Genomic DNA, 15,840 nt, shown 5'->3' on the forward strand with positions numbered 1-15,840 from the left:
AGTCCACACGTAAATGTCCTGATGGAACGACCCTGATTAGAAAAACACATTCTAAAATCTAAGGGACAAGAAACGATCTCGAATTCTGTTATAAATCAGAGTAATATTCTCTTATCATAGGTCAGCTAAGTGTCATATTGTGTTACATTAGGCTGTTACACAACATTGAACAAAACACAATTGTACACATGTAGAAAATAGTAAAATATTGATAAACAAACCTGCTGCACCAAAACTTCTTCCTTGAGAGAGAAAAAGTTCTTTATGTTGGGTCTTTTTATACTTTCAAGCCTAATCAACAAGAGACAAGATTCAATCTCTGAAACAGAAAGCAGCCAACACATCTAGGAGACGTGTTAGAAAAAACAAATTCCTTGTTAGAATTTTACAAGTTTAGGGCTGGATATGCTCCAATGATTTCAGACTTAGGGGCAGCTTAACAAAGCTGTGGAAAAAAAAAAAAGGATACCCTTGGTAGTGGACACAAAGAAAGCAGAATTTAGGGGACATCTGGCAGAACTGCCAGGATTTGTAAGAAACTGATAAACCCAACTCAGCTCCAAGTGGGTAAAAGGTAATTCTGGTCATTCTGTGACCACCCACCCAAGAAACCCACTGACCCCAAAAAGAAAGACTCAGCACGGCACTAATTAGCGTCAGAAGCAAATCATTAACTGGTAGAAGGTAGAATACTAATTAACAAGTGGACTGTGTGACCGGTGGCAAATTAACACTAATTCCTTTGTGTGCTAAAACGTGAAAACAGTAAAAAGTTTTGATGGTTGGGGTGCCTGCTCTGTGAGGTTCACCCAGGCTTGGCAAGGCTGAAATAAATAATCAATGTCCCCTCTGGTACGTGCTGGTATCGCCTTGTTGTGCTCCGGGTAACAAATGCGATTTTTAAGGACGTGAATAACCCAAAACTCGCTGGGATGAACAAATGGAGGCGCTGCAGCTCTGTCTGTGAGTGCACAGCAGGCCTGAAGGTGGCAAGCACACAACACTGAACACACACCAGCCACAGTCCAGCTCCCCTGCTTTCCCCAAAATGCGATTTTTTTATGGTGAATTTTGCCCCTGGCTCAGTGCTTTCTCCCCTCACACACTGTTTTTCACCCTCCATTGGGCTCTATCAGGGAAAAGAAGCACACAGTAAATTTGGTGTCGCACCAGGAGCAAATTCAGGCCACCCACTGAGTCTGGTTATCCCAAATTCCCTCAATTTTTGCCTCTGGCACAATGGGAGAAATATTTTCCCACTAGGAACATGCACTCCGAGGCTTGCAAAATATTCCATCAGTTCTATCAGTTAGCTTTGTCTAACCTACAAATAATTGCTTAATCTGCCAACAAGCAGGCATTGCAAAATCTCACAATAAGCTGGTTTGTGACAATCTGACAAAAAATAGTGGAATGTGCCAATACACTCTATGTTGGTACACCCCTTTATGGAAAATATCAAATTTATTGAATCACCGTTTACTTATGTCATGTTGCCACTGGTAATTTACAGTTAATGGTGATCATATACACATTTGAAACTGCAAACACACCCTTATTTCACTTTTTGCTGTGTATTTGCCAAGAAATATTTAATGGTTTTAGTAGACACACATTTATGCAGACACACTTGCAGTCTGTGTGATTTTATTTGAATCACATCTTTCTTTTGGCAGACACAGGGCTAGGTAAGGTTTTTCAATTCTCTTTTTTCTTTTTCTTTTTTTTTTTTCTTTTTTTTTTTTTTTGTTCTCCCAGCCTGGGAATAGCAGATTTGGTTTTAATCAACCCCTTTGCAGTCTTGAACTTTGTCCTCCTGGAATACAGTGCCATTCATTTCAGGATTTTCCCCCTATCTAATAAACATTAATGAAGCACACTTTACAATTCCCCTGTGATCTTATCTCAGTTTCACAGATGGGGAAAACAGAAACAAATTAAGGGGTCTGCACGCACCACAAATCAAAGGCAGAGCTGGGGGAAGAACCCAGGAATCCCAGCACAATTCCCTGCTCCAATAACTGAGCAATGTGCTCCCATCCCTGCAGTAACTGTGTTGCACAGGACAGCACTGTTACCTTCAGGCCATCCAGGAAGACTAAAATTGCTCTTTTTCCTGAGGTTTAGCTCCCCACAGAACTGCAAATTCTGTGAGGTGGCAGAGGGCTCGTGGCTCTGCTGGATTATCCCTCAGGATGTCTTTATTCCCTTCTGAGCAGAGGATCTCTTTTCTTTTCTGCTTAGCAGAGATCTAGCAGGATGTGGGGAATATTCCAGCCCCTGCTGGTACGCCGTAGGGTTTATCCATCTTTCCCAGGAGAGAACCCTGATTTCCTGGGGAATTTTCATCTCCTAGCTCTGGACAATGTGGTCCATTCCATGTACCTGTGAAGGAAACCACATCTATTAATTACATCCAGCAAGGAAAGACAGGTGATTGCCTTGTGCCTGGAATCTCTAAGTAGGGCCACTCTCTAGCAGAACAATCCCTGAGCTGTGATTTCAGCAGAGACAGAGGAAACCAATGTTCCCTGCAAGCTGCACTCCTGTCAGACACCCAGCAGTTTTTCTGACAGCCAGGATTTTTGTGGCACTGGCTGTGAGTCATTATTGAAGAAGTGTTATTCTTAAAACAGAGGAAGAATGCTGGAAAAAGGAGGTGTTAGACAGGAAAAAACCCAAACCCCTTTCACACCTCCATCTGCTGTCTTGCAGTGCCTTGCTACCAAACATTTACAAATTGACAAGTTTTATTGCAAATCTTGCTCCGCTTGTTAAAGATTGTTTCTTTTTGAAGACAGAATCAGACATTTAGCCTTTCTCCCCTACCATGAATATATTTTCCTTGTGTTTAGCTCCATGGAAAACAACAATCCCTACTGTGCAGCCTTCTGCCAGGACAGCCAGGTTATTCCTAACTGCACTCCCAGGTTTCTGCTGAAAACAGGCTGCAGGAAATACAGCACTGGCAGGAACCTGCACTGCTTTAGCTTGGTTTGTTCTGCACATGGGCAGTGTCCAGCCAGATCCAAGCTGGGAATCGCTCTGGTGGAATTAAATAATTTTGTGCTGGAAAGGGCTTTGCAGTTCTGTGCTGAGAGCCCAACTCAGCTGTGGCTCTGAGAAGCTCCTGAGCCAGGTCTGAGCGAGCCATGGCACAAAGGGTGACAGAGCTGCCACAGCAACTGCTCATCCTCTTGTTGGCCTCACAGCCTGCCCAGCTCACCCCAGGCTGATCCCATTCCCCTCCCAGCTGCTCTGGAGCTGTGTCTGCACATGGCCCGGACCTGCAGTGAGTCACAGTCATACTCTCAGGTCTCTGTGCCCCAGTTCTGCAAACCTTTCTGCACAAACATCATTGACTTCAGCAGAAGAGACCTGGTGTACTCACTGCAGGCCTCGACTGATGTCCTTACAGCCCTGCTTTCTCTTTAAAGTTGCTCTAGGAAGTGATTTTGTTGATTTACCCCCCTCACACGTCCGCCTGCTTCACCCTTTTTAAATTTAACTCCGGTGTCAGATCTGCAGCTGTTTCCGAGGCCACATCCATGAATGATTGCTGCTCCTGCCAGGTGCAAGCCTGAATAAAAAGGTCAGGGGCTGGGGAGAGGATTAAGCTTTGGCTCAGCTGTTTGCATTCTCACACAGAGCACGGGCTGTCCGTCCATCTGTCTGTCAGCCCTCACACACCATCCAGACAGGTGAGGAGCTGAATGTTGGAAACAATTCAGTGACGCTCGTACAAAGCCACTACACCGTGTCTGTGGTTTAAAAAAAGCTCCCCCAGCAATCCCCCAAGCAGCCCTTGGATCAGTGAAATTATCTGTGCAGAAACATGAATGCAGAATGGCATGGGAACAGTCTCCCTGGAGACTGGGGCAGGGCAGATTGGAGAATACCTAAATCTCTAAATGGTGCCTGAGATTTTTCATGTTAAATTGGAACATTTTCTTCCCACGCTTACCTAAGGAGATGAAGGGAGGTAGCTTATGGGCACTTAGCACATACAGTGAGAGCAAGCAGGGAAAAAATCCAGGAGGCAGGGAGCAGATCCATCCCCCTGGATCTCCACCTGAAGCATTCCACTGATTCAAGGCCTTTTGTGCGTGCAGCAGTGAAAGCTCTTGGCTATTTTAAGACCTCCTCATGCTTGCACTTCTGTTTCAACCCATGGGAGGCTTCCAGTCTATTTCTGTATATTAGTAATCCTTCCTCTTCTGACTTCCTTATCAAATGTGCAAAACAATCAATAATTCACTTAGGCCCTCCATTCCCATTAGAGCTGTGATTTAAATATATTTCTGTGGCTGTAGAATGAGCAGATATCCTAAACTGCCCTGGAAATGCCCTCTTACACATGACAGCATCTTCTGCCACCCAAAGTAGTTTTATTTCTCCAGCTGTTAAATCTAGGACAAAATACTACTCTTTTGTTCTATATTAAGGCCATGGAATAACAGCAGCTGAGTTCCCAGCCTCTGTCCTCGTGGAGGGGAACAGCAGGATGAAGAATTAACCCCTGGCATGAGCTTTTCTCTTGCTAAGTCATTAAGAAAAGCCAGATCTCCTTGATGCTCTCCTGGCTAACAGAAAACTGGAGGCTGATGAGCTGGGGGTTGCCTTCCTCCCCTTCCCATAGCCCTCACCACTTAATGTAGGCCCAGGCTCACCTGGGATTTTTATGTATCCTTAATTAAGGATAAAAAAAGCAGATTTGAACTCTCCTTCCCCTTACCACAGATGCTGTCACACCTCCCAGGAATGAACTCATCCCTTACACCCTCATTTTGGAGGGGAGGGCCGAGCTCCAGGAGATCAAGTGACTTGACCAAGGCTCCAGGAGTCACAGGGTGTCCAGAGTGACAGATACCCAAGTGCCACATCCCCCAGAGTGACAGATACCCAAGTGCCACATCCCCCAGAGTGACAGATACCCAAGTGCCACATCTCCCAGACTTCTGAGACCTGTCCCGACCAAACAAGTACCAAAACTTCTTACCAGGGACAAGGACAGAGCCTATCAGAGCACAAAAACCCCCTCACGTTTTATCTGGGAATCTACAACCTCTCCCATTTCCTCTTGTCCCCATGTTTAACCCTTCAGTATCATCAGCTCTGTGTGTCCACAACATCCCTCCAGCAAGGAGGGCAGAGCACGGGGCAGCCACACACGTCCTGGTTATGACTTCACTTCTTCCACCAGCTCTGGAAAAAACAAAAACAAACCCAAATCCCCGCTCCTGCATAATTGTGCCTCTGTTATTCATGGATCTTAAATCTCCTTCATGAATTTTAATGTGCAGTCCATTTTCTTCCCACTAATCCTACATTAGGCTGGAAGCCTTTCCAGACTGAACATTTGCCCTCCTTCGCTTTTCTTTCCCCTGGCTGCCTGTCCCCAGGCACTGCCCTTGTCTCAGCTGGGCTGGCACTGAACTCCGAGCAACATGAAAGTGTTTCCTTATCAGATCCCCCAGTTCTGTGCATCCCTGGCAGGAGCAGCAGGGTGGCTGCCCAGGCAGCCTGGGAACAGCAGCTCTTTATTTTGCCCACGATTTGGATTTGGCAATCTCTGGGGTGCAGCGTTGTTTGAGGCAACGCCTGTCTGCAAGTCTTTAGCACCATGCTTTTATAAATCCCTTTTTTCCAGCTAAAACCATCTCCACAAGTCATCAGGAAGGAGTGAAAGCCTTTCAGGAAATTCTCCTTTCCAAGGAATTCCTGATGAGTGGCACAGAAGAGCAAACCACAGACGGTTCCACACCACCACAAGCTCTGAGATGCTGAACAGCCCCATTTTAAATGATACTTAGGTTAAAAACCAGACAGGACCATGAGATACTCCCATATCACCTTCTGCAAAATGCAGTTTGAGCCTGTTCTTTCACTGCTAAATTGAATCATTTGTTCAGCTGAAGTGATGCTTCCAAAGGGAAGACACCCAGGCTCAGTTTGGGTAGAGGAGGAAGCCACGATTTCCCTTGGAGACCTCCCAGAGGAATCGTTCTGCCAGGTCTGCCCCGAGGAGTGGAATCTACAGCAAATTGAGGCAAGATGCTCTGGCTGTGTAAAATTGCTAAGAATATCTCAAACCCATCCCTTCCGTGTGTCTCACAGAACCCTTATAAGTTGAAAAAGAAATATGGTACAGTTCTCAGCTGTAAACTTCTAAAAATGTAAGAACTTTGATATATAAATGCATGTTGAGGACCTGGCTGGCATCGACTACAAATGTTCCCAATTGCCTTTAATTCCACAGCACTTGCAGAACCAGCAGTGATATTTCTTTTCCAGGATATCCAGAACACACCCAGTGCTCTAAGGATTCCATCCCTGGGGACGGTTTGTGTGCCATCAGTGCAGCAGGCAGGAATGAATCGGCCTGAAAATCTGATTTGACTTAAACAACACTGACCTGATGAGGAGAGAGGAGTCTGAAGCAGGCCTGCAAATCCCATCTGTTCCTTATTTCTATAAGGGGCGAGCTAAAACCCTAAATCCACACAGCTCTGAGCTTTGAAGCCAAATTTTGCAGCTTGAGTCCATTACTAGCAAATGATGACTGCTAGCCCAGCTCCTTTAATTGGAGGCTGGGATTTATAACTCAACATTAAATGAAGGAGACGTATTGCAGGGTGACTAACAGCTAATCTGGGAAGGCACTTGGAGACAGAAATTCATGGATTGGTGAATCAATTGGCCCACCTCTTTGCTCCCCATAAAATTATTATCAGAACCCTCATGGTTGATGATGTTCTGAGGGTTAACTGATGTTTGAGAACCCCTCAGATGCTCCTCAGCTGTTGGGAGCTAATAAAACCCTGCACTAACTCTCTTAGTTATTGTATGAAGTTACAGTTTTTGATGGGTTTTTTCCCAGCAATTTGATGTCAGGAGAAAATCTAATCCATAAAGCAAGCAGCATTTTAGCTTTGTGAAAAATAAAAGTGAGCATATCCAGAAGGGGAAAAAAAAAAAAAAGTCTGGTCTCTGTCCTTTAATTCCCAAGAACAAAGCTGGAGAAGGCTGGTCCCCGAGTGAGGGTGGAATTTGGCAATTCCATTCCCATTAGTGCAGAGCAAACCCTTTAAATGTATAATGGCTCAAGGACAATGTGGATTGGAAAAATAAGCTTGGAACTGTTAAGGCACCTAATTATCTTCCATCCATCTACCTTCACATTAAACCCCAGGGTTTGATGCTTCCCTGGCTGCTGGGGCAGCCACTGAGTTTTTGAAGTGATGCTCTGTTTATAGAATTGCAATTACTCAGTATCGGCCTTTGTTTGGAGAAGAATCCCTGTCCATCCTCACTAATGGCTTCTTCTGATCTCATCCAGTGTGGAGGATTTCCTGAGCATATTAAAAACATTCTTCACTCTGCCTTTTTAGTTTAGCCAAAGATTTAACGACTTCGGCCTAAGAACTGTGTGTTTGGACTGGATTTGCTCCCTGACAGCTGATGCTGTGCACTCTGTTCCCTCCATGTGCTCACAGGCACAAGGGGAGTGCTTGAACTGTTCCCATCTGAGACTTTTTTGGGGTAAGAACCTGTGAGGGTGGTGAGGAGGTGTGGCTACCACACCCCTGGAGGCGCCCAAGGCCAGGTGGGATGGAGCTCTGAGCAACCTGATATTTTTAGGATTTTTTAGGATCCCGATATTTTTAAAGAGTCTCTCACTGTAGAGATGAGTGAGGATTGTAAAATGTGCACAGCAAAACCAGACTTAATTCCCCTGCAGGACACATGAGCAGCACTTGCAGCCACCTCGTCCTTTGGCCAGGGTGAGGCTGGGCATGTAATTGCAGTTATTGTTTGCCAGAGTGGGGCATTTTCATGGTAGGTTTAATTTTACCCTCTAGAACTGAACTTACACAGAGAAAACAACCCTGCAGGGCATGAGGGAGGGCAGGCAGGCAGTGCAGGGCATCTTCTCCCCTGCTGCAGTTCCTGGAGGAGAGGAGGTTAATTAGCAAATTGTAATCAGTGCCTGGGGGAGATCAGCACCTGAACGCCTTTTGGGGGGTGCTGTGGGGCGATTTTGGGGTGCACACAGCTCATTAAACACATTGCTGGAAACATTCAGAACACAGTTTCGGTGTGGACATAAAAAAAGACATCTCATTACCCCTGTCCACGTCTCCAGGCTTTGCTTCCCCTCTCAAAAACAATAAAAAGGGGGGGAGAATGGAAAAAAAATAGACAGCTCTCACTACTGAACTGCAAAACAACATTTCCCCCCTCATTCAATATCATCCATTGAGCCTAAACTAACGTACATCTATGTCAAGCATAGCAGAAGTGTTTACAAACAAACCACTAAAGCAGCTGTGTGACCAAAATTTCCTTCAGCCAAAATATTTTTCACCCTCAGACTGATCAGACACGTCTGAGACACGTGTAATGACTCCCACCAGTGCACACTGACAGGCTGCTACTGATTCCCCATAATTCCTTTTTTGTGCCATGAAATATCATCTCCTCTATCTAAAGCAAATTGATCTTTTCACCCAATCTATTTGACAGATCTACCATTTAGTATTCAATTACTATTTCAGGAATAAAACCCGTTTGTGATGCAGACACAGGAGCTCATGCTGGGGGCTGGTGTCTGCACCAACCCCAGGTCTCTGGAAGGCAGCAAAAAACCCCTTGGAGCAGCTGCTGCCTTTGCTGTCTTCATCATAAATGAAACAAATGCAAGAACTGGAGAAATAATCAGGGAAAAGCAAAATGTTCTGGTCAGGGCTGTGTAATGGGTGCAGGGTGGGCATGGAGGGGATGGATCAGCTCTGGAGGAGCCTCCTTGGGCTCTGCAGCTGAACTGTGACCACTTAAATGTTGTGAAGTGGAAGACCTTAAACTGTTACTGGAAGGGGCATCAGCAGTGGCTCAGAGGGATCTCAAGCACAGCTCTCCAGGCTGGCTTTGCAGAGATTTTGGGATGGGTTTGCCCAGGAAGGCCAGGCCCCATCCCATGGGCGACAGTGACCCCACAGCCACAGCTGCTCCTCAGCAGGAGGCAGCTCCCAGCCTCATCCCAATTAATCATCTCCTAATGACTTTCTGAACTGGGAGGATTTCCTTAATTACACCACGCATTAGACTTTAATCAAGACATCCATTTTTCACGGCACCCCAGACCCGCGGGTGCGGGGCGGGGCCCGGAAATTCCCTCAGCCTGCACCGAGGGGAATTATCGGTGGGATTTGGGAGCGCTGCGTGCCAGGGCTCCGTACCAAACCCGGCTGGAAGTGATTTCATTAAGCTGCCTGTGCTGCCCCGTGCCTGTGCCCTGCAGTTTTGCTGTGTTTCCAGCCACCTGACACAGATGCCAGGCACGGCAGGGGCCCTCGTGTGCCAGCTTAGCGCCCGTGTGCCCAGCTGGGTGTGCTGGGAAAGGATTTGTGTGCGCTGCAAAGGGGCTTCACCCACTCCCACCGAGACCAGCACAGCCCCTGGTGCACCTCCTGCCTCTGCAAAGCCTCTGGAATTAAACAGAAATCCTGGGGGTGCTGGGATCTGCTCTGGTGTGACCCCGAGCTGTGACCCGAAGAGGGAAGTTAATTCAATATTAACCTCTCTGTTCTGGTCCGCTTTTCAGGATGCTGCGAGGCTGAGTGCAGCAAAGGGTTCATCTGAACCTGCTGCTCATTGGGGAGCATTGGTGGCTGTTCCTGGCCTGATCCAAACCCTGATCCATCTCCTCTTTCCCGGGTTTTGTTGGGATTTACCCCAGCCCAGCAGAGCCAGAGCCAGCGGCTCCTTGCAGGGGGATCCCACAGGATCCCTGGGGGTCTCACCCCAACCAGCAGCACATTCCCAGCACAGCATGGCTTAGATTCTTGATTAATTACTGGGTGGGATTTAATTCTCTCCCTTCTGAGGAGCTCCGGGTGGCAGAGCCAACCCTAGCCAGTTTTATTGTCCCTGGTACCATCCTTGCTTCCATCACTCCCAGCACAGATGATGAGGCTGCTGGGATGGGGCTGGGATTTCCAGTACCTGCTGCCTCTGTGAGGAACTAAAAATAATAAAACATCTGCTAAAAATACTGAATGATCAGGGAAAAAATGCTAAACCCCAGAGATCTCCCTGGACGGGGAGGATTAATTTTAATTTCCCTTTAATCCGGACACAAATCCTGATGTCACTGCTCAGTGGTGCAGGGCTCAGCTCCATGGACAGAGCTGCAGTTCTGCTTCCCCAGCTTTTGGGTGCATTCCAATGGAAAATGGACACACGACAAGCAGGAGGCCACAGGGTTCAGAGCAGGCTGCCAGAAATGTGTCCTAAATCCCGTGGCTGCAGCTCCCAGTGCGTCCTTCCCCAGCCCCACACGCACAGACAGGCTTTGTTCCTGCCTACAGCCAATTTTGGGGTGCTCTGATCCTGTACCCCCCTGTGAGAAAGAGCAGGAAAAGGGTCCAGAGATCCCAGATTACAGCCTGGAATTCTGAAAAATAAGATTTACCGATACTCTCACTTTTAAGGGAAGGAAAACAGCGATTGGAGTGAGTTAATTTGTGTTAATTTGTTCCCCTCTCTCACATTCCCACAGCAGGGGTGGGCTGAGCATCCTCAAACAGAAACTTTGCTCCCAGCTCCCCCCCTTATCAGATAGATGCAAATATATGCATGGAAAAATTTACATACAGAGCTTGGTGCTGGGAGGAAAACTCCCTTAATTCCCAGGACAAGCCCAGGGTTTGGTGCTCCCCCCATGCAGCAGCTAAATTTGGGGGGGAATTTGGGGGTGGAAGGAAGCAGGAAGACATTTTGGGGTCCTTGGGCAGGAGGGGTTCAGCCTCAGGAATATTTTGAGCACTGAGGGCCTGTGAGCAGACAAGGGCTCATAGTTTGAGGTGTGATTTATGTGCAGCAGCACATAAACACCTGAAACGGGGTCTTTAAAAACACCTCAGGCTTCACCACAATGCTGCTGCTGTGGGGATCCACGTGGAAAAAAAAATAAGGAAAACGAAATGTAAGCAATTCCTTAAAAGCTGCTCCAAATGTGCTTTCAGTCCAGGAGTGACCAGAGAGGCAAGTCAATATTTTCCTGGAGAGGAAACGCTGCTGTGTTTACACCTGGTGCTGTTTGCTCTCAGTCCTGCTCAGTGTTTGCCCAGGGCAGGATGTGGGGAAGAATTCAGGGTTTGTGTGGAGGAAGCTCTGTGGTTTCAGGAGCTGCAAGGAATCTCTTTTCTGGGCCGTGTTTCTGTGAGTCTCAAACAAGGGGCTGCTGTTGGGCCGGGGCTGGGCAAGGTGGATAAAACCCAAATATTTAATTCAGGAGAGCCCAGCCTGCAGCTCTGATCTGCAGGACCCTTCCCACGTGGTGGCTTTGCTCTGCTTTTTGGGAAGATTCCCCATGGCTGCCTTGAAGATTTCCTCCTCCAGGGCACCTGACCCAAAATTTGCTGTTTGTGCCACCCTCCTGTGGCACATGTGACATCCCCGTGCCTGGCACAGTGGAATGGACAGAGCCATGGGAATGGGAACGAGCCCTGCAGCACCTTCCCTTTGGGGAAAGCTGTGTCTGGGCAGGTTAGGGCTGTGCATCCTGGAGATCCCACCCAAATCCTGCACCCTTGGGTGCCTGGCACAGCCACTGCCCTCTCAGAGCATGGAGCAGAGCTCACCCAGCCCAGGGTGGGAATCTCCACCAGAAAAACTGGCAAGCCCCTGAACATGGTGGCCAAAATGGAAATATTTCCCTGGGATATGAGAGGATGAAGCCACTGCCAGCTCCCTGGTGTGGGTGGCACAGAGCTGAAGGGCTCAGGAAGGCGCCCCCGTGATCCCTTTGCTCACCAGGCTGGAAAGGAGCTCAGAGCTCTCCCCTTCCCAGCACCCAACAGCTGCCAAAGGTCAGGATTGAGCTCCACAGACCTTGGCAAGGGTTTGTGCAAAGAAATCCCCTCCAACACCTCGGGAATGTCTGGGCTGAGCTTCGCCTCCTCTCACTCCTTGGAGATTGGGGTGGTTTGGCCAGGCAGAGCCTGGGAGGGGACGTGGCCGGGCTCCCTGTGCCACCAGGATCTGCTCCAAATCTCCCCCCACGAGCCCTTAATCAGCTTCCACCTGGGATTAGCTCAAACATTCCCAGCCTCTGGTTCAAAATAGCTTTTCTTGCTTGTGGACAACTAATCCAAAAGGAGCCCTGTCCCCGTTAGCTCCAGCAAGGGCGGGGTTTTCCTAAGGCCTGAACCTTGCCTGGTTCCCAAAGAGTTTTGGATTGGGACCCTTGGGCATGGAATGCACAAGTTCAGAGCTGGGCTGGGATGGGGATTCACAGGAGCAGCTTCACTAAACCCAAGCAAAACCTGGCCTGGTCCAAGGCAGGTGCAAAGAGCACAAGAGCCCAGTTTGGGCTGAATTATTTGTATTTTGGGGGGAATTTAGGTTTGGCACAAGGGATTTCACTCAGGAGCTCACAGACCCTCTCCTGCTGACAGCAAACAGAGCCAAAAAAAACTTCCTGTGTATCTGAGGCCACCAGGACCTGGGGATGAACTGGGTAAAAAAACCAGCCCCTCCTTAGGATGGATCCCAGAGCAAAGAACTGCTGAAAACCCACGGAAAAAAATCCTCTCCCACAGCAGCCAGAGGAGCAGGCAGGTTGGGAAGGGACGTGCCAGCAGCCACATCCCCAAGTGCAGCTGATGACGTGGCTGTGATCTAATAAAGGACATTATTAATGCCCTGCTAATGGCTCCAGGCGCCGGCAGTGGAGCTGGCCGGCTGCTGGCAGCTCCCAGCCCGGGAGAGCTCGTTCCCACCAGGCTTCTAAAGATCAAATTCACCTCCACAAGCCTGCAAAAGGATTTGCATCAACAGTCCCCCATCACAGCCTCGTCCTGCTGCCCCCACAGCCGGGCACACGGAGCCACAGCAGCTCAGCACCAGCTCAAATCCCACAGCCAGACAGAAATCCCGGCTCAAATTAAAGATAACACAGCCTCAACCCTTCAGCCACTTCATTTCCTCCCCATAAAACCTGCTCCCACCTGGCTCCTTCCCACTGAACTGAGCAGCAAAACCCAGCTGAGGTTCCAGCAGCAGCACCACTCCAAAAAAAGCTCCCTCCCAGCAAAAATATCTCCAGAAACCAGCAAAACCTGGGGGCTGGGGGAGGCACCGGTGATGGGCACAGCTGCTGGCCTCAGTGGCCTCTCAGCCATCACTCCGAGTGTTTCCCCAGCCTTTGCCTCGTCAGCAGAGATTGGGGTGGTGATGAGCTGCCCTGGGGGAGATAAGGGCCCCTTGTGTGTCAGAAATTGATACTGACTGCTGAGGTGTTCATTTTTGTGTCTCAGAGCAGGAGTTTTGGCTGAGCCCCCGTTCTGTGCCACGAAGGCTCTGTTGCTTCCCCCTGGTTCAGGCAGCATCTGCACCACAGTGCAGGAAACTCCAAAAGAGAAAAATCCCTGTGAGGCAGAGATGGAGCAAATCCCCCATTTCCACAGGGTGAGACATCTGCCAGCAAAGGCCCTTGGCAGAGCCGGGGGAGCCTGCGTCAGAGGCTGAGCCCTCCCGTGCTCCAGCTCCTCCAGCACCAGGGCTTGCCTGGGAGAGGCCCTGTGTTTCTGTCTGAAACCTCCATAAAAATAGCACAATTATGGGAAAATCCTCGTCCAAGTGGAAAAGAAAACGCCAGCCTGGCTTTCACGAGGAAGCAGAGCTCTATAAAAGCCTCCTATAGCATTTGCTGTTTCTGTCAGGCATCCAAAGCCTTGCTCAGAGCCCTTCACCCCGGGGCACGGCTCCACGGGGCGAGGTTGGGCCCTGGTAAAGGATTTTATGATTTTTTTTTTTCCCCCAGCATTTCCCTTCACCTCATCAGAAGTTTCCATACATTGGGAACAATCGTCTGCAGGAGCTTTCCCTGTGGAGCAGCGCGGGGCAGCCCCCGCCGGGAGCAGCTGCTTGATCCCGAGCCATAAATAACAGCCCAGCCTGGAACAGCTCCATGGGTTTGGGGTTTGTTTTTTTTTATTTTTTTCACAGAAGTCGAGCTGGTGATGTCTGTCACTCCCTGTCCCCGCTGTCCTTCATTCTCCCCGAGGATCCCCTCTACAGACCTGGGGTGCCCTGACGGATGGAGGGGTTTAATCCTGGAGAGGTTTAATTAAAGGTGCCCATCCCTGGACAAAGTTTGTGCTCACAGCACCCCCAGATTCCCCAGAACAGAGCAGCGCTCTGTGTTCATGGGGTCACATGGAGGGGGTGGCAGCAGGGCTCTGCTATTTCCCCCAGAGCCCCCCCAGGGGTGACATTTCCCTCGTGCCTGCCCTGCTTCTCTGGGACATTTCTTGGTCAGCAACAGAGAACGGCCCGGGCTCTATTTATACCCCAGCCTGGAGCCGGGTAAAAATATCCCCGGCGTGTTTGGCAGCCTGAAGGCGCTACTGTAAATCCTCCTCCCTGTCAGCCAGAAATGCGCCCGGAGGGAGCCGGGTCCCGCTGGGAAAGGAGGCGCTGGGGAAGCCCAGGGGCATCGTGAGGCTGAACCCCGAGTGAAGGAGGAGGAGAGGGATCGAGTGAAGCCATGGAGGAGCAGCTGGCAGCATCCCTGCGTCCCAAAATCCGCCTGGGAAGCAGAGCAGGAGTGTCAGATTGCTCTTGAACCGGGATTAAAGGCCACTGGCGCTGCTGTATTTTTAGCTTCGTGATCATCCTTTGAAAAAAAAAAAAAAATCCCTCATTGTGGTGGGATGGGAGAGGAGTCGGGAGGTGCCCCAAGCTCGGCCCCACCGCTCTTTATAGCCTGTCCTCTGGCCACGGGGAAGGTCACGGTGACCCGGCAGCGCTGTCACCCCGCGGGGACCGGGGACTCATCCCTCCATCCATCCATCCATCCATCCATCCATCCATCCATCCATCCATCCATCCCCTCCATCCATCCATCCCCTCCATCCCTCCATCCCTCCCTCCCTCTTTCAGAGCCGCTGCCGGAGCCCGCGGCTGAGTCAGCTCTCTCTGCCGTCTGTCAGCAGCCCCGCTCGGCCCGGCTCGGCCCGGCCCGGCTCTGCCTGCAGGTGAATAAGGAGCCGGGAGGGGCTGTCCCGCATCCCCGGCCGCGCTGGTCCCTCCCCGCCCCGGGATGCGGGAATGTCCCCGCTCCACGCGGTGCTGGCATTTTCCACCATCCCATGGGGATCTGGAGGCTCCTCCCAAGGCCACCGCTCAGGGACAGCCTGGAGTTGTCCCCCTTGCTGTCACTCGGATGCTCGGCTGGGAATTGCTGAGCCGGACGCTTTTTCCTGGCGGGATTTTCCTGCGGGATTTGCGGCTGGGCTGGCGAGGAGGAGCCACGCACGGGGCTGGGATGGGGAACAAGAAATGTCCCCAGGTCTGTGGAGCCCCTCCCTGCTCCAGGGGATTCCCACTGCCCGCACCACACAGGGTTAAAACCCTGGGGCTTTTCCACTGGGGCTGTAGGAACAGGCCCAGGCCAGGAGCTGCCCACACAGACCTGCAGGGCAATTTTGGGATGCCAGCGTCCCCAAGGCAGGGACAGTGTCCCTTAGGGACACACCCAGAGAGTCCCAGGCTGGTGTGGGACCAAGAGGTTCAAATTAAGGTTTTGGTGACGCCAAGAGCTCTGACCCCACTGCAGGGCCTGTCCCGCTGCCCAGGCCATGGGATCGTTCCCATCCCATCTTCCTTGGCCTTTCCATCCTCCCGGAATCCTCCAGCTCCTCTCAGGTGCAGCTCTGGGGCCGTGGCCTGAGCTCACTCCCAGGTCAGGGCTCTGAGTTCAGCCCCTGGGCTGTCCCCAAACAGGGTTAAGTGGCTTTTTTAAATGGGGAATTAAGGGCACAGAGGGCACAG

The sequence above is a fragment of the Agelaius tricolor genome, unplaced genomic scaffold (assembly GCF_023055355.1).
Source record: "Agelaius tricolor isolate 1412-34295 unplaced genomic scaffold, bAgeTri1.0.p SCAF_25, whole genome shotgun sequence".
Lineage (NCBI taxonomy): Eukaryota > Metazoa > Chordata > Aves > Passeriformes > Icteridae > Agelaius > Agelaius tricolor.